Source organism: Ambystoma mexicanum, chromosome 14, assembly GCF_040938575.1.
Source record: "Ambystoma mexicanum isolate Mex_15411 chromosome 14, UKY_AmexF1_1, whole genome shotgun sequence".
NCBI lineage: Eukaryota > Metazoa > Chordata > Amphibia > Caudata > Ambystomatidae > Ambystoma > Ambystoma mexicanum.
Window position 1 is genome coordinate 29634035 of NC_090940.1, and position 23105 is coordinate 29657139.

Here is a 23105-nt window from a genome sequence, read left to right on the forward strand (position 1 = left end):
GGCAGCAGCACATCTGCGCAGGCAATCCATCCCGGTCTATCCTTACCTCAACGACTAGCTCATAACGGGGGACTCTTACAAAACATGTCTGTCAAATACCCAAAAGACGATGGATCTTTTATTCAGTCTGGGATTCTCCATCAACAAGAAGAAATCCAGTCTAGACCCTAGTCGGGTCAAACAGTTCCTAGGGGCTCAATTCGAACAAAGGACAGCCTCGTCTTCCCCTCCAACGAGCGGATCCAAAACATGCTTCAGATCACTCAGTATGCAGCCAGTCGAGGGGTGACTGTACGCAAGGCTATGCGACTGCTAGGAATGATGGCGTCATGTATATACTTGATTCCTCACGCGCGCCTGTGCCCAATGCAAGAGTGGCTCAAGAGCCAGTGGTGTCAGGCCAGCGGACAGTGGGACGATCTAGTCGTCTCGTCGGTCCTCATTCTCTTGCTGCAGTGGTGGTTGAGGGAGAACCTCTTGAAAGGGAAATCCTTTACCACCCCCGCAGTGGAAGCCACTCTAACCACAGACGCGTCTCTTAAAGGTTGGGAAGCTCACCTGCTTCAACAAACAGCGCACAGAGTTTGGTCGTCAGACATAGCATCCAACCACATAAACCTTTTGGAACTGTTGGCAGTGTTCAAAGCACTGAAGGTCTTCCAGGCACAACTGCAGGGAAGACAATCCTCATCTGCACAGACAGCACCATGGCCATGTACTATCTGAACAAACCGGGGGGAAGGGGGAGGGGACTCATTCTCCAGGGCTGTCCAAACTGTTCCAGAACATTTGGAAGTGGGCTCTCAAACGCAACATGTTCCTATTATCACAACATGTTCCAGGGGAACTCAATCTTCTGGCAGACGTACTCTGCAGAGACTTTCCGTTGCCCAAGGAGTACGAATGGCAATTACACGGAGACATCGTCTCCGTTTTCGCAGAATGGGGCTTCCCAGAGATGGATCTGTTTGCAACTCTGGAGAACGCTCCATGCCAAGATTACGCCTCCAGGTACCCCCCAGAACCGTTCCAAGGGGAACGGACTCTGGATACTCTGGATAACATGGTCAGGCTAATTTGTCTATGCTTCCCCCCCCCCCGACTCCTCTACTCCACAAGATTGTGCACAAGATGCACCAGGAACCAGTCACGATGATACTGGTGGCCCCCATGTGGGCCCGCCAACCCTGGTTCGCTCATCTGATGGAGATGTCCCTTTCACCTCTAGTCAAACTGCCTTGCCCGTACAACATGTCGCAAGACAAAGGGGAGATGCTTCACCAATGCCCACAGACATTGAACTTAGCGGCCTGGCTCCTGAGGTCATAGAGTTTGGACACCTGCAACTCCCTCAGAGATGTATGGACATTCTGAGGGAAGCAAGAAAGCCGAACACCAGATACTGCTATTCCAGTAAGTGGAAACGGTTTGTCATCTGGTGCAACTCAAGGAGCATTAACCTGATTAACTGCTCTACCACACACAATGTGTTATACCCACCTCATTCACTTGACTCAGGCCTGGTCTTTAACTCCATAAAGGTACACCTAGCTGCACTTTCAGCCTACACTACGTCACAACAGAAAGTGTCATGGTGGAATTTACCAGTTGTTAAAGCTTTCATTGAGGGAGTGAAAAGAATTCACCCTACCATTTCTAACCCAGCTCCCGGATGGGATCTAAACACTGTGTTGACCAGGCCTATGGGGGCTCCCTTCGAGCCCATGCACAAGGCAAGTCTTAAAGACCTCACCCTTACAATGGCTTTTTAATAGCCATTACCTCTCTCAGGAGGGTAAGTGAACTACAAGCGCTCTCAATCCTAGATCCCTCCATAACAGTTCACAAAGAAAAGGTGGTTCTGCGCAGTCACCCTAGATTTGAGCCTAAATTCGTTTCAAAGTTCCATGTGAACCAGTCAATAGAACTACCAACATTCTTTCAAAATCCTTCAAGCCTGGGAGAAAGAACCCTGCAAACACTGGATGTACGCAGAGCTGTCATGTTCTACATGGAATGAACTCGGTCACTTAGAAAGACAAATCAGTTTTTTGTTTTGGTGGCGGCAGGAAGACGAGACGCAGTCTCCAAATCCACTATACCTAGATGGTTTGTCCAATGCATCACTCTGTTACACTCCTGCTAAGAGAGCTGCCCTTCAAGCCTAGAGAACATTCCACTCAAGGCACTGGGGCTTCCATAGAATTCATTCCAAATGTTCCTCTTGAGTCGATTTACAAAGCGGCAACTTGGAGTTCTGTACACACCTTTACACAACACTGTTGCCTAGACACTCATTCTAGGTCTGATTCTCAGGAGGGACAAGCAGTACTAAGACACCTTTTTTCTACTGTTCCTTCTCACAACCCGCCTCCAACTCCGGGTACTGCTCGCTAGTCTATGCACAGCATGTGATTCTAAGCAGATTAACAAACATCAGAAGATATACATTACATACCATAAAAGCATTTCTGATGATTGTATCTGCTTAGATTCACATGCGCCCACCCTTCCTCCCCGCTCGGATGGAAGGGACATAGACGTCGTACTACTTTCACTTTTCTGTAGTCTCACAATAGTCATAAGGCTCCCTCTGGCAGAAAAAATACAATCGGATAGACCTCGACGCGTGAGGGATCTTGGGTACACTACACGTCACGTAGGGGTAGTGTTACAGGCACGCCCATCTGGATGTCGGACATATGCACAGCATGTGAATCTAAGCAGATACAATCATCAGAAATGCTGTTACGGTAAGTAATAGTAATGCATGTATTTCTACCTTACAGAACCCCAGCTCTTTTGCTGGACTTTAGGACTTTTAATTTCTATGCTGGAGAGAGTGATCTTTTTCCAACTCTCATGTATTTGTGATTTGAAATGTTTCTTTTGATTTTGGAGTCTGACAAACTCCATAGGCATCGTCTTTTTACATTGTGATACACAGCACCTTCAGTGCAGGGGCACATAGTAATCCTTTGGATTACTGATACATTTTAAAAACCTTCTCTTGGATAACTACAGTTTCCAAGAGCAGTGAAGTGAAATTGACTTTACTGACATTTGCAACTTTGTAGACCCAGCACACACTACCTTACAATAGGGGCTGGAGGGGTTACTTAGTATCCCCTGTGTCTAGTTTCTCATGTAATATTTCTGTTACCCTTTCTACAATTAATGGCTGGTGGCAGTGGTTTACTTTTGACTACCATTGAGTATTTCTACTGCGGGCTGCAATTGCAGCTGCAGTAAGGCACCCTTGGGTGCCCATTTTGTCAAAATTGCCCCAATCTTTTTTTGGCATTTCTTGTTGGAAAGGTCCTTCTTGAGACTTACTCTGCACGCCAAAGCAGGGTTGGTCCCTTTGATAGTGTCTTTGGCGGGATTCACTGGTGATGCCCGCCTCTGGTTCCGGCGTGTCTGGCAGGGCAGGAAGTGAGGGAGGTGCCAGAAACTCCCTGTCCTTAATTCCCTTGGTTACAGGAATGCATCCAAATGTGATTGGCTGGCTGACTGTCCTCGGAGGACAGCCACCCTGCTGTGCGAATCATCTAGGCTGCGAATGAATGGGAGAAACCTGCATAAAAGGTGAGGTCTTTTGCTTTGATGGCAGTCGACCACTGGATCAAGGAATCCGAAGAAGAACTTGGAAGTGACGCTTGCTGCACCCCCCTGGAGCGCTGGTTTGCCCGGTGAAGCCCTGCTGCATTGCTGAAGCTCTGAATTCGCCTGGACTAGCCTCTCGGAGCTGGCTGTACATCTATTGCTGTTGCAGGAACCGATTGCCAGGGAGAGGAACACCAGAATAGAGTGTCGTCTTTAAGTTGGACCCAAGCTCCAGGAAGATCCTCCCGATTCCCATGAAGCAGGACTGACCAAGACTGACCCACCTCAACAGAGTGCTGGACCCTAGACTCGAGGAAAGTTCATAAGGTATCTGAGAACCGCAGTGGTGCTATTTGTGAGAAGCTGAAACCGCAAAATGCCGTTGATGTGAAGTTTGCCAATTGTACCTTCAATTCATAGTGCAGGAGTCCCCAGACGTCATTTCTCTTGTCCCCACGACTGAGTCCCAGGAACAAGAGGATCAGCGCACTACAACAGGAACAGAAGCCTGCTGGAACCAATTTCTTCAGACCAAAGGTACTATAAACTAAGAGGTACTTAACTCTTGCTGTGTAACTTGCTAGCTCTCATTTTAGGCTTGCCTTTGTTGCCTCTTGCAGAGTTGCTTGCAACTTTGCCCATCACAAGCCTCCCAGCCTCTGGCCCAACAGTGATTTATTTTTAAACAAAAACTCTCACATTGTGCAATACTTTTTACTTGCCTTCAAGAACTCCTCCATCTCCACTATACTTTGCTCAATTGACATTGGCTGTCCTGGTTCCTTGAAGACCCTTCTAACCTCTGACTTGTGTTTTGATCTCTCCCTCTAAAAAGTCACATTTTCTATAACTTGTGCAGCTGGGAAAGGGTTAATCTACATTGCATTGGGGGGTTCAAAAGTACTTACCTGTTTGGAGAAGCTTGTTAACCATAGTTTCCCTCTCTAACCTTTTCTATTTTGACACCAAACTCAGTATTTCTTGAAATGTACCAGTGATCTATCAATGTCCACGGTGTCCTAACACTTGAAGTTACCTCAGGGTATAGGAAGTGTCTGTGTGCCATCACAAATGGGTATCTACTGACTTATTGAAAAGGAGTGTCTATTTATTGAAGTATATTTTTGTTACCTATTTGCTCCCCTCTAAAGAAATCGTATTCAAAATGACTTGTAAATAATTGTTTAATCATGAAACCTTGAGTACATCTGTTGGATACTTGTCACTGTGAAAGTATGTTACAACTGTACAGCTCACATTGACCCCTCTTGAGATGAGCCTGGCTGCTCAGTCACTCTCCCAATTTGTGTAGTACATGCTTATACTAATGGCTGTGTTAACTATTGCCAAGGGGACCAGGCCGGTGCAGTCTGCCACAGGGTACTGCATACAATCTCGCCTAACACCCACCGTTCGGTATAGGTCTGTACTACGCACGTTGGTAGTGTGACTTAGCAGCCAGGTCTATCTCAAGAGGGGTCAATGTGAGCTGTAGAGCTGTACACATGAAATCGGTCAATACAAGTAGCCAATTAACACTTATACTCAAGTTTTCAGTTATAACGATTTAGCATCAGTGTTAAATAAGCATTCTTTAAAAAGGCAATTTGTTGTAACAGTTCAAGTCTTCTTTTGGATATATTTACACAATCAATTAAGTTGGTGAATAATCTTTGGATATGCTCAATGCACTTTTCCTATACTCTGAAGTGACTTCAATTACAAGGATAGTATTTGCATTTACATATCGCACTAATATACTTTGTAGACTCTGGGTTGTTGAAATAAAGGGGTTAAAGAAAAATAAAAGGTTAGTACAGATTCTAGATGAGGACAACTGAATCCTCCATTAAAGTCTAGGTAAGCCTTTCCCTGCAGTAAAAGTGTTCAACAAGCACCAACCTATGGAGGGAAAAGCAATGCCAAAGTCAATGGATTTAGAGGAGTAATTTTAGGGAGCCAGGACAGCCAAAGTCATTTGGACAAAGTCAATAATTCTGATGCCCTTCTTGGATCAAAGTCTTTCACAAAGTCTGATTGTTCAAAAGAAAATCACTGAAGACACACAAGCTGTTAGACCTGTGCAAAGAACAGTTGAAATCAAATCAGAAAGTTAAAGTGTAAATCTCAAGTGAGACAACATGACTTAAGACCAGAAGGTAAGTACCCCCAAGCCCAAACAGTTCCTCTGGTTAGAAGAAGTGGTCCAACTGGATTCAGTCTTGCTACAGTTATGCAGTCCCTGGTTCCTGAGCCTCAGTCGTGAGGACAAGAGGGGAGGATGTCTGGCGGGCTCCAGCGGCTGTACTCTGGGAAGGTCGTCAGCAGCTACGGACTCTCTTCGATTCAGCGGCACTTCGCGGTTTCAGTGCTTCGCAAACAGCACTGATGGAGAACAAATCTCCGGTTGGGCTTTCCTTGCTCCCTCGGTCCTGGACGCTGGTGAGGGGATTTCGGGGTCGAGAATTCCAGCTACTCTAGTGTCCCTAGGAGGCTCCTGGAGCTTTTGGCTGGATTCGTTCTGCGGCAGACATTGCGCTCGACCATGGGCACTCTACCGCTAGCATTGGGCTTCTGTAGCAACAGAGTGACACAGCAAGTCGGGCATTGCGGCAAAGTGGAGTTAGTCTCAGGAAATTAACCCAACGGAAGAAGTCTTCCCTTCCAGAGCTGGTCGATTCGAAAAAGGTCAGCACAGCAGCAGGGCTTCTCGTCACGATTCCTGCTTCGGATGTTTCTCACAGTGGTCAACTCTGCCTGTAGTCCCAAAACCCTCGCAAGTTTTCCCATTCATGCACAGCCTATACTGTCAATCACAGACTGGTGTCGATCAGGCACTCCTAAAGACAAAGGACCGGAGTTTCGGGAACCTCCCTCATGTCCTGCCCTTCCAGACACGCTGGAGCCAGGGGTGGGAAAGGCAAAACACACACAGGGCTCAAATCTGTCTCAACGAACAGAGTAAAAGCCAAGAAAGAACTCACAAACAGAAAAGGGTGAAAAAAGAACACAGGCCATTTTGATAGAATGGACAACCATGGGTGCTGTACTGCAGCTCAGGGGTTCAGCCTGAGGTATAAAAGCGCAATTGTAGTAAACATTAAAGCACTACCACCAGCCATTTAAAGGAGTGAGGTTAACAAAAGATGTTACATGGGAAAGTAGGATAAGGGGCTACTTAACTCCCCCCACGCCACATAAATTGGTGTGTGCTGGACCTACCAAGAGGAAAGGTGAGTAAGGTTAATTTCTTACTATTCTTGGAAACTGTAGTTAACCCAAGAAAAGCTATTTAAACCTTGAGCCTGCACTGAAGGTGCGGTCACCATACAAAAAGCAGATGCCTAAGGAGTTTGTCAGACTCCAAAAACAGTGAAAACACAAAATCCAAATCGGGGGATGGGGGGAGGGGGGACATGAGTGTGAGGAAAAAGGTCCCACTGACTCCAGGATAAAAAAATAAAAGTCCTAAAGTCCTGCAAAAGAGCTGGGGGGTCTCTAAGGTAGAAGGGAGTTAGCACAGAAATGATAATTCTCCCTAACTCTTCAGAGGAAATCGGCCAACCTGGCTATGGTGCGGGAGAAGCCTAAGGTGCAAGAGAAGGCGACTTGACCTGCCTTAGAAGCCCAGGCGGCACAGGAAACCACATCGTCGACGATCAAGTTGGTATTGCCTGCTCTCTCGAAGGCCAAAGGGGGTGTCCCAGCCAAGGTAGCCCTGGCTTCCCCGGTCAAGTTAGCCCTGGCTGCCCCCAGGGTGTCCCTTCCCCCTGAGGCCAGAGCTGTGGAGAGGACACTGCAAAAGAAGATGCCAGCGCTAAACCCAAATCCGACCCCTCAGGATGAAAAAGGGGGGGGGGGTCAGGGGTTCAAGTGCAAGGAGGCCTCAAGTCAGGTTGTACTCCAAGAAACAGATGTTTCTTCCTCAGACTTGGAACACCGGGAGTCCATATGCATGATCCACAAGGACATGGGAGGGGGAAGGGGGGGTTGGCGTTGGAAATGCCGACTGGTGCGACAGCAGAAATGCTGATGGGGACGACGGCGCAGGGCTCACCCTGGTGACCACGGATCAACCTTGAGAAAGCACCACCCAGCATCGCTGCATCAACCTCTACACCCACTAGAACTCTCTCCCACTGCGAGGGTCCAGGACATAGGGACAGACACGACAATGACAACATTGTCATGGCGGGCAGCTCGCCGCAGCCCTGGGCGTCCCCGTCTGATGAGATGGGGTTGTTTCATGCCATGGTCTCCAAAGAGTCAGAGCTCTTCTAGCTGACACCCAAAGGTACCAAAAAGGAAGGTTTCCTCTACCAGACGTGCAAGGCAAAAAGGAAGACCATCATGGCGGTGCCCCTCCTGGATGACATTATGGAGGATGGCCTGGCCCTGATGAAGAACCTGGCCACGGCCCCAGCCGAACTAGAGAAAAAATACCAGGTGCCAGAGTCGGCACCCAAGTGGCCTATCGTCGCCACAGTCACCGTTGGTATTGGTGGCTGTAAGGAGACAATCAACTAAACCATTATCTTCGTCCTCCGTCACTTGGGACAGCGAGGGGAAGAAGTTGGATGCCATGGGATGAAGGGTCATCTACTCTGTGGCATCCACTGTCCAGGTGCCCAACGCACTGGCGATCCTGGCTAGGTACGACAGAAAAATGTTACATACTGGCCCCTATTCTGGATTTCCTGCCTGATGACAAACTGGTGGCGGTAATCTCCCTCCTCCAGGAAGGGGTAGTTGGCATCGGACCATATCATCACAGTGGCCCTGGAAATCCATGACACAGGTTTCAGATCGATGGGGAATGGTGTCTGCCTCCGTCGCCAAGGTTGGCTGAAGGCCACCAGTTTCCGCCAGGAGGTCCAAACGAGGGCATTGAACATGCCTTTCAACGGGGACAACCTCTTCGAGAAGACAGTCAACCAGTCTTTACCAGGCCATCAAGACTGATGCATACCGCTCTTCCCTTCCTGGATCTAGCGTAAAGTCCAGCAGATCGACGAAGCGTTTCGGTGAAGTTTCCTTGCTGTACTGTCAACCCTCCTGGTCCTCGACCCAGGAGGCCTACAGAGGCCGTTCCAAGGCTTTTGGTGGAGGTGGTCTGCGCCGTCGTTACTTCCAAGGCAGAACGCAGGACACCGAAGCAGGACCGAGCCGGCCAGGGAATCAGGCCCCCACCCATGCACATCGATAGGAGGCTGGCTGGTGGGTTTAATCAGGGAGTGGAATATGATCTCCACTGACAGATAGGTGCTGGACGGTCTCGTGCGCAGATCCCTCCAATGACCCGGCAGGAGCAGTACATCCCTCCGCTCCTGCAGGAGGGTACGGGCCATGCTAAAAGAAAGGGGCGATAGAGCTAGTTCCTTAAAGGCTCCAGAGTCTACTCCAGATGATACTTAGTAAAAAAATAAAGACCGCGGGCTGGAGATCTATTCTAGACCTGCAGCGTCTCAACAAGTACCTCCCAAAAATTCAGGATGATCAAGTTGCAGCACGTGCTCGGCCAACTGGAGGAAGGAGACTTCTTGACGTTGCTGGATCTAGAGGATGCATACTTCCACGTCCCCATTCACAGGAAGCATCAGAAGTTTCTGTGCTGCGTAGAGCAGGGAAGACGCTACCAACTGAAGGCCGACGGTTTCGGCCTAAAATAGGCACCCAGTGTTTACAAAGTGCCTGGCGCCAATGCTACGTCTACAGGGGTTACATGTGTTCCCATACCTCGATGACTGGCTCATCCGTTCCAAGTCAAGGGAAGTAGCAGTCGAAAATATGGAGAGGATTATCCGGCTGCTGATGGTTCTGGGATTCTCCGTCAATTATCCAAAGTCCTGCCTGACACCATTGTAGAATGCACTGTTCTGGGAGCCAGCCTCGCAAGGTCTCCTGCCTGGCGTCGCTCTCTGAGGAGAGGGTAGCGGCCCTACTGGTGAGGGTGCAATGGCTTTTGTCACTGGAGACCGCTCACGGTGCGGACCCTGAAGTCACTGCTCGGCATAATGTCGTTGTGCATCTACCTTTTACGACTCTGCAGGTTACAGATGCGACCTTTTCAGGAGTTTGTGGATGCTTGCTGGACACAAGTGTCCGGAAGCTTCGCAGACAAGATCCCTCATCGAGGAGTTCTGTCGGTCAATAAGGTGGTGGGGCGTCCACTCCGTTGCTCGGGACACAGGGTCTTTAAACCCCCCATACCAGGAGACGGTCACCACAGACGCTTCCCTGGAGGGCTGGGGAGCCCACACCAGATGTCTGTAGGGCAGAGGCCTGTGGCTGCGGGAGTAGAAGTATCTCCACATAAATATCCTGGAGCTGCGTGCAGTGTTCTGGGCCCTCAAATCATTCCATCCGTTCTTGAAGAGCAGAGTGGTGCGTATCTTCACGAACAGCACCACCATGATGTTCTAAATAAGGAAGCAGGGGGGCACCCGATCCCTAGTGCTCTCCAGAGAGACTAAGGACTTGCAGCACTGGGCCTTCGCGCAGGAGCTGTTCGTCACCCCTCTCACCTGGCGGGAGTCAAAAACAACATTGCTGACTCCCTCAGCTGGGATCTGCGCTCCTGCCACGAGTTGGAAATTTGGCAGGATCAGGTGGACCGCATCTTCCTCAAGTGGGGCAGACCCCAGATCGATCTGTTTGCGACAGCGGCAAACTCAAAATGCCAGAAATTCGCCAGCAAGTTCCATCAGCCGAGGAGCATGGGGACGTATTCTCATTCCCGTGGGAAGGCCTGTTCCTATACACGTTGCCTCTTCTGCTGCGAGTCATCAATCAACTCAAAGTGCCGATGCAGGATGATCCTCGTCACTCCAGCGTGTCCAAGGCAGATTTGGTACCCGGACCTTCCTTCTCAGAATGTCAACGTTGCCTCCGGTCAAGCTGCCAGTGGTCACGGATCTGCTCACCAGAGAAGGAGGCGCAATCATGCATCACGTCCCAGGATTGCTGAACCAGAGGGCTTGACTCCTGCAGGCCTAGAGTTTGGAGGGTACGAGTTGCCGGAGAGCTGCAGGTAGGTCCTTGCCAAGGCCAGGGCGTCGTTGCTCTTAAGTGCTATGGTCACAAGTATAAGCATTTTCACTATGTGGTGCTGGTCGCAGAAGATCAACCCTCTGATGGTCACTGCCCTGCAGATTCTTCCATACTTGTTGTCCTTGGCCAAGGCGTGGCTGGTGCACGCCTCTGTCAAGGTGCATCTGGCGGCCATCTCCTGCTACACTACGTCTCCTGGACAATCTTTTGTCTGGTCCCATCATCTCGTCAAGGAGTACCTCAAAGGACTGTTTCGATCGTTGCGCCAGTGAAGGCTCCTGCCCCGGCATGGACACTTAACACGGTGCTGTTATAGCTCATGGGTTCCCCCTTCGATCCTATGTATCTGGCCCCTCTCGTTCCTCTCATGGAAAATGGCTATCTTTGTGGCCATCACATCTGCCAGGAGGGTGGGTAAGATCCATGCCTATCCTGCAAACAGCCATATCTGAATTTTCAAGAATTTAGGGTAGTGCTGCTGCCAAAGGTCCTGTCTTAATTCCACCTCAACGAGCCTATGGTGTTGCCTTTGTTCTTTCCAAAACCTTTGTCACCGCCTAAGAGGGTTTTGCACTCGCTGGACGTTGCTCGTGCTCTGAAGTTCTGCGTGTCATGCACAGTGTTTTCGGAAGACGTTTCAACTGTTCATGAACTTTGGTCCTGTGAACTATAGGAAGGCCTTGTCCAAGGCTTCATCTGAAGGTAGCTCTCCGGCTGTATCACAGTGTCACCAGTTGGCAAACCAACTGCTGCCCTGCTGTCCGAGATCCCACTCCACCAGAGCGATCGCTGCGACAACGCTGTTCCTGTCTGGTATTCCCATGCTGGACATCTGCAGGGCTACTACGTGGATGTCCAAGCACACCTTCATGAGTTTCTACTGCGTCAACCGAGATTCCAGAGTGTAGTCCAGGATCGGCCCAGCAGTGCTACGCAACCTGTTTGTTTGAATGTATGGGTGTTAGTTTTAGCAATGCACGTAGGTGGTGCGAGAACCTGCCTTTTCCGGAGGTAAGAGTAATTGCTTCTGTTGAGACTTGCCACCTCACGTGATTGTGCAATGTTATACTGCTATGTAATAGTTATTCATGAGCATGTGAATCCATGCCAAACCCCATGCTGGAGAAGGAACAAGTTACTTAGCTGTAACATTGTTTTCCAGCATGGGTCTGGCATGGATTCACATGTGAACCCTTCCTCCTACCCCTCTGCGGCTCTTCTTGGTCATACTGCTGTTAGGCAGAAAAGGTGTTGGCAGTAAACCCAATTGGTAGCAGTCTGTAACACCCAGATTTACCTGGTAGCTGTGGCTGAGCAGCCAGACTTCTCTCAAGAAGAGTTAGACAGTATATAGAGTATACAAGATAGGTACCAAAACACAGTAGCACAAGCAAACACTGACCAGAGCTTTGGTATCAAAGTATATAATTATTTAAAGACACACTTATAGAAACACTCCAGCACTATTATTGTAAGCAAGTTCAAAACACAGTCACTATTAATATATATACATCCCTTATTCCTTATTAGACAAGTCTTAGTTAACACCACTTATTTTCAGACAGAGGTGAGCGCTTAACTGAAGATGGCACTCAAATAAGTTATCAAAGAAGGGAGGGAAAAGGCAGAAATTAGAAAAGCACACAACACTAATACTTTAGAAGCACCCAGCAAGGCAGGAAAGTCAAAGTCTACTTATGAGCAAAAAGTTCAGAGGCCAGGCTCCCTCTTAGAGCGAGCAGAGCACCAATGCGCCCAAGACAACACAGTTTAAGAGGCTCGAAAAAGTCTTGCAGGGAGTTCAAAAAGGAATTCGTTCAGCTCAGAAAAGTTCAGTTAGCCAGCCTAGGGTCAGCCCAGGTAGTAAGTCGAGTATTTAATAGACACCTTGTACAGACCGTTGCAAGGGAGGCTAGGCGGACACAGTACCTTTTTAAAATGGAGAGTATCCTCCAGCGGGGGTAGTTGTTCCTGGCAGCGGGTCCAAGTCACGGCGTCGTCCAGAGGAAGAGAAGATCTCGACGTGGAGGAAAGCTGAAGGTCGTTGCACTGCCAGGGAAGAAACCAGCCGCAGAGTTCTCAGGTTAAAAGGTACTACCCTTTTATTTGCGGTAGTGGTAAATCGTGGTATCCCGATTGCCGGGGTGCTTGGCACAGGCAAGGCGGCCACGAGATGATCCTGGAAGGCGAAAAGGCAGGCAAACTGGTTATCCCCAGCAGTCAAAGGAAGAAGACTCCTCAGAGTGAAGATCTTCTCTGTCGTTGGGAAAAGTGGTGAGACGGTTCAGCAGGGCTCCACCGGTGGTGTCGTCGTTGAAGGTCGGCTCAGCCTCTCCCTCCTTGGATTCTTTAGGTCCTGTGGCGACGTCTGAAGTTCCTGTCCCCAAAGCCCTGCTTTTATGCAGAAAACCCCCATTCATCAGTCCTAGCTGTCACTCAAACATGCTAAGTGGCGAGGCAACTCAGTCCAGGGTGCCTAAACCCCCTCCCACACATCCTGTAGACCCAGACAGAGTGGCACCACTTTTGGAGGCTTCTGTGTAGAAGCCTGCCAAAAAGTGGACCAAAGGGCTCGACTTGGGTTGGCGTTGGAGGCGAACACAAACGTCATTTTAAAACAGAGTTCTGGCAAAAAGACCCAACCGGGGAATACATTTTAAATTAATAACCCGGCGGTATCTTTAACATTGCACCAAAAATTGGTGAGTTTAAAATGAATGGGAAAATCCCATAGAAAATATTCCAGTGGACTGCATAGTGCCCCCTCGAAAAACAGACCGAGGGGCAATCTAATTACCCCTACCAGTACTTCCACAATATGATGGTTTGTACTGGTTCTGTTCCCAATTTAAGACTAGTAAAGTCAATGGTGACTTTACATGCCCTGGGAGACAGTAGTCAGTCCCAGGGTATGGAGTCTATGTTTGGGGGTCACTATGGCACCCCTGTGTTACTGCACAGTTACTGCTGTGTAACACACTTACCAAAAACCACATGAAACCCTATGGAGTAAAAAGACCCCATAGCCCATAAAACAAATTACGAAGTCAAAGTATATCTCAAATCATGTCTAAGAGTGGGAGAAAGAGAGTCTCACTCTTAGCAGGAGAAAAGAATAAACCCCAAAAATCCAGCAAAGCTGCTGGGGGACTCGCTAGGTTTGGGAAATTAGCCTGAACAGAGAATTCTACCTAACAACTGCCACTTTACATGCTAACCAAATCTGAAGATGGCTGCCAGAGGAGGGGCTTAGGGAGAGGGCAGTCACTGGCTGGGGGCAGTATGACCTAGAGGTCAGTGATTGGTCCAGAGGAGAAATAGTTTTAAAGTGGAAGTGAAACTGGTTTTTCTTTTACCAAAGATTCCCAGCCTGACGATGGGGAATAATCGTGAGCATGTGAATCCATGCCAGACCCATGCTGGGAGAACAATAGTTACAGGTAAGTAACTTGTCCTTACAGTGTGAATAGTACTTGCATGACTTATTTTTAAAAGCCTTAGTTTATATAAAATAACTACTAGTGTATCCGTGTTACTTGAACTGATTGTGTGCTCTAAATACTGTGTGGCTCACTAGAGAGCCATTCCCTCCTAGACAAAGCCTAGCTACTCAGCCATTGCTACCAAACCTTGGTTTAGGTCAGGCTAAACCTAAGGGGCTACAACATTGTCACCTAATGTGGGCTTTTCCATGTTTTGTTGCAGCAGCAACCTGTGTTAAACGCCCTAACAGAGGGAGTTGGGAAATCATTTAATTTAAACTTTCCTTCCATATTCTATGGACGCCCCAAACCTTTTCCTTTTTGTTTTTTTTACCCGCCCTGAGTTTTTGAAGAGGCTTTAATTCCCTTGCCTTTTTCTCATTTTTGTTTTGGGGAAACTGATAAGTCCTTCAAACCATCAGTGCTGGCAAACTGTTTCCTTTTTTTTCTTTTTTCCTTTGGCTTTTTTGATCACTTTTTAACAGTGCACCATCTTACAGTGCAGTGGGGATAAGTTTGTATAACCCTAGTCTTTTACACTTGGGATTTTTGGTTACTTTCAATTGTGCCTAAAGACGAGATGGTGGCCATTTTTGCATTGTTTTTAGTTTGCACTTTCGGTTTACCGCCCAGGTCTACTGAACGTGGCTAGTGCCCTAAAATGGCTGTCATGTGAGAAACTCACAGTGACAACAAGTAAGACCGACACAAGTGATCACAGTTCATGTGTTTATCGAACAATGAATGCTGTGTGCAGGGTGGAAAAACGGCTAATCTAAACTGAAATCTAAGATGAGAGCAAGCGTCGACCATTACATTCAAATAACAGTCCTAGTGATGTTGTGTTAAAACAAAAGGGGCCTATTCTAAGAAACCCAATGCCAACCCTCACAACTAATACAAAAAGCGGGTGTTGGATAGTTTTTAAGAAAATAAAGAAGTGTTCTCAAATAATGTCAGGACGCGGTAGCCTGGGCTTTCCTTCCTCATGTTTCGACCATGGGGCAAGATGTGAGCTTTGAGCACAGTACTGTCGGTTTTCTCTGGCATGAAATGACCGTTCCAATGGCAGTACTCGGGACCGTCGATGGTCAAGTCTGGTCTCCTTAGAAAGTCTCTTGCCTTCAGGGTCCGATGTATTCAAATAGCAAAAACAAAAATCTTTTAACCAAAATGAAGGTTTGTTTGGATGATGGCTTCACCCCTGGATCTCCCTTGCCCGGGCTCAGACCTCTTTTGACTGCTAGTACTTGGGTGACAGCTTCATCTCTGTATCTCCCTTTGCCGGGCTCGTACCCTTCTCGATTCGAAGCCTCCCTTCACTAGGTTTACTATGACTCTCAATCAAGGTGATAGTAGCTCACCCCTGTCTCCCCCTCTTCTTGCTTCTGACCTCTTCTCTAATTTCAATGTTCTCTTTTTACACAATTCAACAGTTACGAGATTCACTACTCTTTTCTTTCACGGTGCTTAAGTTTTTCGATTGTACAGGATTTTGCTTTAACCTCTCTGTATGACCACTTTGACCTATTTCAGCGCCCCTCCTACGGCCTACTGGTATCTATAGTTTCTCTCGTATGGGGCTCGACCACAGTCTCTTGAGTTTGCACCCACATGGTGCCAGTTTCCGTCTGCAGCTGGTCTCCCCTTGACACTTTTTACGGTTCAATCAAAGTTATGCATCTTTGGATGCAAAGGATGGGTGCTAATTCAATCGATATAGGGGAGAGGTAGTCTAGTAGAATGGTTAGGGGGTGACGATTTCTACTTAGGGTTGGGAGTGTCGCAAATTTAAGAGGAACAGGAGCATAGTTATTAGCAAATGGAGAAGGCGATGGATATTGGCTTGGGAGATGTGAGCAATGCTTGGAGCATAGATAAGTTTGTGAGGGTGATTGCGAAGAGAGGAGATTGTTGGTGAAATAGAAGCATTTGGCAGAGTCTAGGGCAGAGGAGAGTGCAGCAAGGGATATTTTGAAGTTTAGTGGATTGGCACTCCTCAAATTGCACCATTTTTGAAGGGCACGGCACATGTTTGTTTTGAGGGTCTGAATCTGAGGTTATCCAGGACCGGAAGCTGGGAATGTGTGAGCATGACGGTGTTGGCCAAAAGGAGTCATGCGCATGGTGAAAATCGGACAAAGCATTGTCAGTCGAAGAGGCAGGAATAGGTGCGAGGCAATGGAGTCCTGCCTGAATTTCCTCTTCATCATTCGAGTAGTAGATGGGGGGGGGGGGAGGGGAGAGATGCACCAATGTTGAAATGGACAGTGTAGTGATCAGAGGGAGAGGGTTCAATGGAGAGGTCCGAATACAGTGTAGAAGAGAGAGGGAGAAAAGTGTGTGTCGGGAAAACCCTCTTTACAGCACCTTTCCCTCCATTTTTATGGACCCCCAAATCTTTTGCTTTAATTTTTTTTATTTGACCAACTCTTTTTGCAGTGCTGTGAACTACACTGGCTTTTGCTCATTTGTTGTGGGGAAACTGACATGCCCTTCAGTCTGTCAATAATGGGAAACAGTTTCCCTTAGTTGCATTACATTATAATCACTTTTGGTAACTTTTTATCATTGTACAATGCATCTTTAAATGCAGTACAATGGGGTACGCTTTTTTGTTTTTCCCTAGACTAGCACTCAGGTGGTTTTTGGTTTCTTTAGACGTGACGAAAGGCCAGGCACATGGCAGCAGTTACCTTTTGCTTATTTTTTTTAGTGTATTTTATTTTGGGCTTACCTTGTTTACCACCCTACTGTGGCTAGTGTCCAAACATGGCCACGCTATGAGGTTTTTTGTCCCTTGCCATCTGATCACTAACACTTCTTCCTGACTTGTGAAGGTAGGCCAATCCTTATAATGCCAGGAAGTAAGTTGGGACTATCTGGTCCCAATCCACAAACTGATTTCAGTGCATCTGAATGTTATGCATGAGCTGTGCCACTAGTGGTCCTGATTGGACCACTGCCTTGGTTGTGTGGGGGCCAGATCTTTGGCTAGGGGATAAGAGGACCCGTGCACCCATTCCACAGAGGTCTTGGAAGAAACCTGAAGGAGCAGAGTATCCTGACCAGCTGCAAGATGTGTAAGGAGACAGTGGAACCGTTGGAAGAAGGCATGGAGACAAAACTCGGCTGCTGTGCTGGAAGAGCCCTGTCTTGTAGGATCTTCAGAAGTCCTGCGAAGGAGCTTCAACCCTTGGAGTGGAGGAAACATCATCCATTTTCGACGTCGGCTCAGTCCTGCGAAGAAGAGCACTCGGAAGTGGCCCTGTATCACCCAGTGCCTGCCCAGCTTACAATTGCAGCTACCATGCCTGAGATGTCATTCCAAGTTAAGCCCTGGAACTTTGGGGGATCGACTGCTTGTGCTACAAGACTTAACTTTGCCATAGTTCGTGGTTCCAGCATCAAGGGGACCCGAGATAGGAGGCACAGTCTGACCGAGGCAAGTGTCCTCCTACATTGCATGCATCAGTGGTAGTCATCCAAAACAGCTTTTCTGCATCCAGTCCTGTGTTGAGAGGGGCCCTGCATCAAGTTCTTTTGCATTCTCCATCCTGAAGACCTTGCACACCAGCATTTGGTGCACGCCGGTGAAGTGCTTGAACCGGCAACCCATTGGTGGTCATGAACTGTGGCTCATTGGACCCCAGAAACCCTACACTATTTTTTCTTTCTCACAAAACTGTGTGGTACTTTGAGCTTTTGGGCACTGTTAGGGAGAATTCTCAAAATTATGCTAATTCCCTCCATATTAGAGACCGCCAGCAACTTTGCTGGATTTTGAGGACTTGATTTTTTTAACCTGGAGAGAGCGAGACTTTTTTTTTCTTTTCCCCACTCTCTCGTGTATTTTAATGTGATTTTGAACACTGTTTCTTTTGGTTGTGGATTTCTGACAAACTCCATGGGCATCTTTTACTTTGTCACAGAGCATCTTCAGTGCAGTGGCACAGGGAAGTCTTTCAGATTTCCCCAAGGTTTAAATACCTTCTCTTGGATAAACTACTGTTTCCAAGAGCAGTGAAGTGAAATTGACTTTTACACTTTTAACTTTCTAGACCCAGCACACACTATCTTACAATAGGGTGCTGGAGGGTTACCTAGTATCCCCTTGGTCTCCCTTCTCATGTAACATTTTTGTTACCCTTTTCTCACTGAATGGCTGGTTGCAGTGGTTTCGTTTTAACTATCATGGTGTACATTTACCGCAGGCTGCGTTCGCAGCTGCAATAAAGCACCCAAGGGTGCCATTTTTGTCAAAATGGCCCTGGTTCTTTTTTCACCATTTCTTTGTGGAAAGGTCCTTAGGATTACTCTGGGTGCCAAACCAGGTTTGGTCTTTGTTAATTTTGCCTTTTGCGGAATTCACGCGTGAAGCCCACCTCTGGCTCCAGGGTGTCTGGGGTAGGCAGGAAGTGAGGGAGGTGCCCGAAACTCTGTGTAATCTCCTAGGAGACCCAAATGCACTCTGTAGTGATTGGCTGGTTGACTGTCCGGCAAGGACAGCCACCCTGCTGGGTTGACAGCTAGGCTGGAATGAATCGAAGAGAACTGAATAAAAGGCGAGGCTTTTGGCTTGGAAGGCAGTCGACCACTGGACGAAGGAACCGAAGAAGAACTTGAAGAGGACACCTGCTGCAACTCCTGGACCGTTGGTTTGCCCGGTGAAGCCCTGCTGCAGTGCCAAAACGCCAGGTTCGCATCGACAGACAAACCCTGCAAGGACGACTTCTCCCCTTGAGTTCGTGGGACTAATCAACTCCAAAGTAAGCCACCTGGACATCCATCTCGGAGCTGGTTGAATTTCCAGAGTTGCTGCTGGATGCCGTAGAGCCAGGGAGAGGAACACCAGATTGTGTGTGTTCCTTTTAAGCTGGCCTAGAGCTTCAGGAAGATCCTCTAGACTCCCAGGAAGCAGGAGTGACCGATCCTGAGCCCCCTCAACAGAGTGCGGGACCCCAGAAGCAAGGAAAGTCCATCTCGACAGCCAGGAATCGCTGTGTTGCTATTTGCGGTAGACGCGAGGAGCTGAAACACTGAACAGCCACTGAAAGTGAAGTTTGACGGTTGTGAGCTTTGACCGTCCCAGTGCATTGCAGAAGTCCCCCGACGTCCTCCCTCTTATCCCCACGACTGAGGCCCAGGAATGCGAAAACTACCTCACAATTACTGTTACTATGTGACTTCAACCTAGGGTTTAACGATCCAGCAGACATGCATGCCTCCATCATAGCCAATACTATCTCATCACACGGACTCTCACAAAAAGTCAACTTACCCACTCACCTGAAAGGAAGAACCCTAGACTGGGTTGCTGATGCTAACTTCTCAGCAGTCATCTCCTCTACCACACCACTACCTTGGACCGACCACTCCCTGGTCTCATTTAACTTATTGACCTCCAGACCACCTACTACAACTGGGTCACTGGCACCACCCTGCCTAACAAGGAATAGGAAAAATATAACGGTAGAAAGAATTATCCCAGCCATCCTTCCAACGCTAAACGCATTGCCAGACAATCTAGATCCCAACACACTAGTTCACGAATATAACAAAATTATGTTAAATACCATGGACAAAATTGCCCCACTCAAACCTCGCACCAGCAAGCCCAAAACCCATTTAAATAAATGGTACACACCTGAACTCAAAGCCCTCCGCCTAAAAAAGAGAAAATGTGAATCTGCTTGGAAACTATGCTCTTCTAGCGAAAAGAAAGCCTCTCTAGATACGATTTCGCGTCAATACAAAGCTGAAATCTGTCTAGCTAAACGGAACTCCTACAACAACCGCATTGCCAATTCCAACTCAAGCATGAAGGAGCTCTTCTCCATTTTGAAGGAACTTGAGTCACCCATTGCCACACCCGACACCTGCACCAAGGATCAGACCTGGTGCGCAGACATCCAACAGGCTTTAGCAAATAAAATAAACACCCTACAAAATAAAGACTCCTTAAACCTCACTAACCCTCCCACACCTCCGCCTAATGCTTTACCAAGCGCACACACTAATTCATTCTCCTTCTCTAAAACTACCACCCTGGAGGTCGAGAAAATAATAATTTCTCTCAAACCCTTAAACTGCAAAGGCGACATTTGCCCTGCACACATAATCAAGGACGCTGCCAGAGACCTATCGCCCTTCATTTCCAAACTCATAAACGCATCTTTTTCCTCATTTAGCATCCCCTCCAACTTAAAACAATCCTGGGTGCTCTCCCTCCTTAAAAAGCAGACGCTTGATCCCCTCATCCCCACTAACTACCGTCCCATCACCACAGTACCCTTTCTACTGAAAATCTTGAAGAAAGTGGCCTACGTCCAGATCCAAAAATACCTAGAACTACACAAATTACTAGGCTCCAGACAATCAGGATTCCGACCACTACACGGTACGGAAACAGCCCTCATTGACTTGAAGACCCAAATTGATGATCTGAGGGACAAGGGAAAAACAGCACTCCTCATCCTACTTGACCTCTCCGCGGCATTCGACCTTGTCGACCACAAGGTCCTCTGCAGACACCTGGACTCAGCTACTCATTTCTCCCCAGAAGCCATCAGATGGATTGAATCCTTTCTGAGCGAGAGAACTGAGTCTTCTCCCCATCAGCAGCAGCAGACCCCTCTCCTATTACTTGTGGAGTCCCGCAGGGTTCATGCGTCTCCCCCACACTATACAGCATCTTCACCAAACCTCTGTTCGACGATGTGGATCATCTGGGTGTCACCTACACCAACTACGCAGATGACACTCAGATTCTCCTCCCACTTTCAGTGGATCACAGCAAGGACAGAGAGTTGGTGAACAGGGTGTATCTCATCATTCAGGCATGGATGGCATCTCATTGCCTATGTCTGAATGATGACAAGACAGAGCTCATCATCCTGGGTACCCCCGCTAATATCAACAAATTAGACCTCGAATATGCTGAATTCAACATAGACGGCAACATTATCAAAGTATCCAGGGAGGTAAAAACTCTCGGCTTTTACCTGCATGCCACTATGTCATTCACTAAACAGGTCAATTCACTAGTATCTACCACTGCGTACACCTGCAAATTAATAAGAGCAGGCAGACCATTCCTGTCTAATGATAGCTGCATGTTCTTGGCAAGAGCACTCCTACTCTCCAGGCTCGATTATTGTAATGCCGTATATAGCGGTGCTAACAAAGCCATTACCCATAGGTTACAAATCCTACAAAATAATGCCTTGAGAGCTGCCCTCGGCACTAATAAAAGAGAACACATCTCCACTACCAGACGCCAACACAATTGGCTCTCCACCGATAATAAAATCAAACTAAAGTTGGCCTCCCTAACCCATAAAGACCTCAACAATGCTGCCTCCAGCTATTTGATGGACAAAGTAAAGAGAAGGTCATCCATTAGACAAACAAGAACTATCTATTCCAACTGTCTGATAATTCCCAGATTCAAACTCTCCACCATTGGAGGCAACAGCTTCCCTGTGAAAGCCGCCACATTCTGGAATTCTTTGCCACACAACCTGAGAGCCGATCAACCCTGCCTGCACTTTAGAAGGAGGCTCATCAGTCACTTGAACTCCAACAACCCCCGTACTTAATTGTACATTTTACACCTCTGTATAGGTACTGATACCTCCTGCTTGAGGCCTTTGCTCTCGCCACAAACAGCCCCTGTACATATCTGTATATTTCACGCCTTTGTAAAGATATACAAAACTTTACACATAAAAATATAATATTTCCCATTCCTGTAATGCTTAATTGCATATGTCCATAATGTTATTTTAATTGTACATTTCTGTAACATTGTAAGCCTCGCATATCCTTTCTGCCTGCGCCCTGCTGCCCCTGGGTATGGTGCGCCATACAAATAAATAAACAAACAGTGAGAGCTGCACAGGAACAGAAGTCATCTGCTGCATCTTTTCATTTCTATGGTACTGTAAAAAGTCTGAGAGAACTTACCTCTTGCTGTAGAGTTGCTTGCATCTTCTACTACTCACAAGTTTAATCAGCTTGTGGCCCTATATTTGTTTATTTTTTTCATCAGACTCCAAAGAACTTGTGCAAAGACTTTTCCATTTACCTGTCAGAAGTGCTTCATCCAATACAAGACTTTTGCCCATTGACTTTGGCATTGCATATTGAAATGAATGACTCTTCTAGGGGGATCCAAAAGTATTTGCCTGCTTAAGAATATTTGTGGTCTCTTGTTTTTCTAATAACCTTTACCTTTTTTGCCAAGTTCTAAGAGTATTCTAAATGCCAACAGTAAGATATTAAAGTCCCCAGCACCCTAGTTATTGAAGTAACCTGTGTTTGTAGGTTGTGTCTGTGCGTCATCCAAAAAGGGTATTTGCTGATTTCGAAACTTAGTGTACAGTATTGAAGTGTATTTTTGTTACTATTATAGTGCTCTCTTCTGAAGAAGGCTTATTCTAACTGACTGATGAATACATCAATAATTGATTATGCAAGAAACCTTGAATGTAAGATTTTTTTTGAATACTTGTAACTGTGAATCTGTGTAACTCCACTACAGCTCACATTTCCCCTCTTGAGATAAGCCTGGCTGCTCAACACGCTACCAAAACTGTATAGTACAAGCTTATACCAAAGTTTGGCTTTCCTATACCTTTAGTCAGTTGTTGTAGTGCACCCTAAGGGGTACTGCATACAAGCTTTGCCTAACGGGCACAAGGCTACGTACATCTTAGAGATGGACTTATAAAGTTGGTGGTGTATCTCTGTGGACCTGTAGTGCTGCATACTAATACTTACCTTCCTTTGCAGGGGTTTATGTAGTTTGCCCTACTCCAGTGATTGTATATACGTATCTTATTTAGCCTTGTGCGATATTACATGCTAGTAGTTTTTTGTCAGTGTTATATGGCCATAAATACATATTTTTATAACTGATTGTCTAAGTGTGTTCCCTGACTTTCAACTGTGTGTAATCATTGA

The 23105-nt window shown here is 47.3% G+C and overlaps 1 protein-coding gene across 1 annotated transcript in view; it reads left to right on the forward strand.

Moving 5' to 3' along the window:
- BAZ1A (bromodomain adjacent to zinc finger domain 1A) overlaps positions 1-23105 on the forward strand; it is a 956777-nt gene that overhangs the window by 528112 nt on the left and 405560 nt on the right. The gene's annotated exons all lie outside the window — the stretch shown is intronic.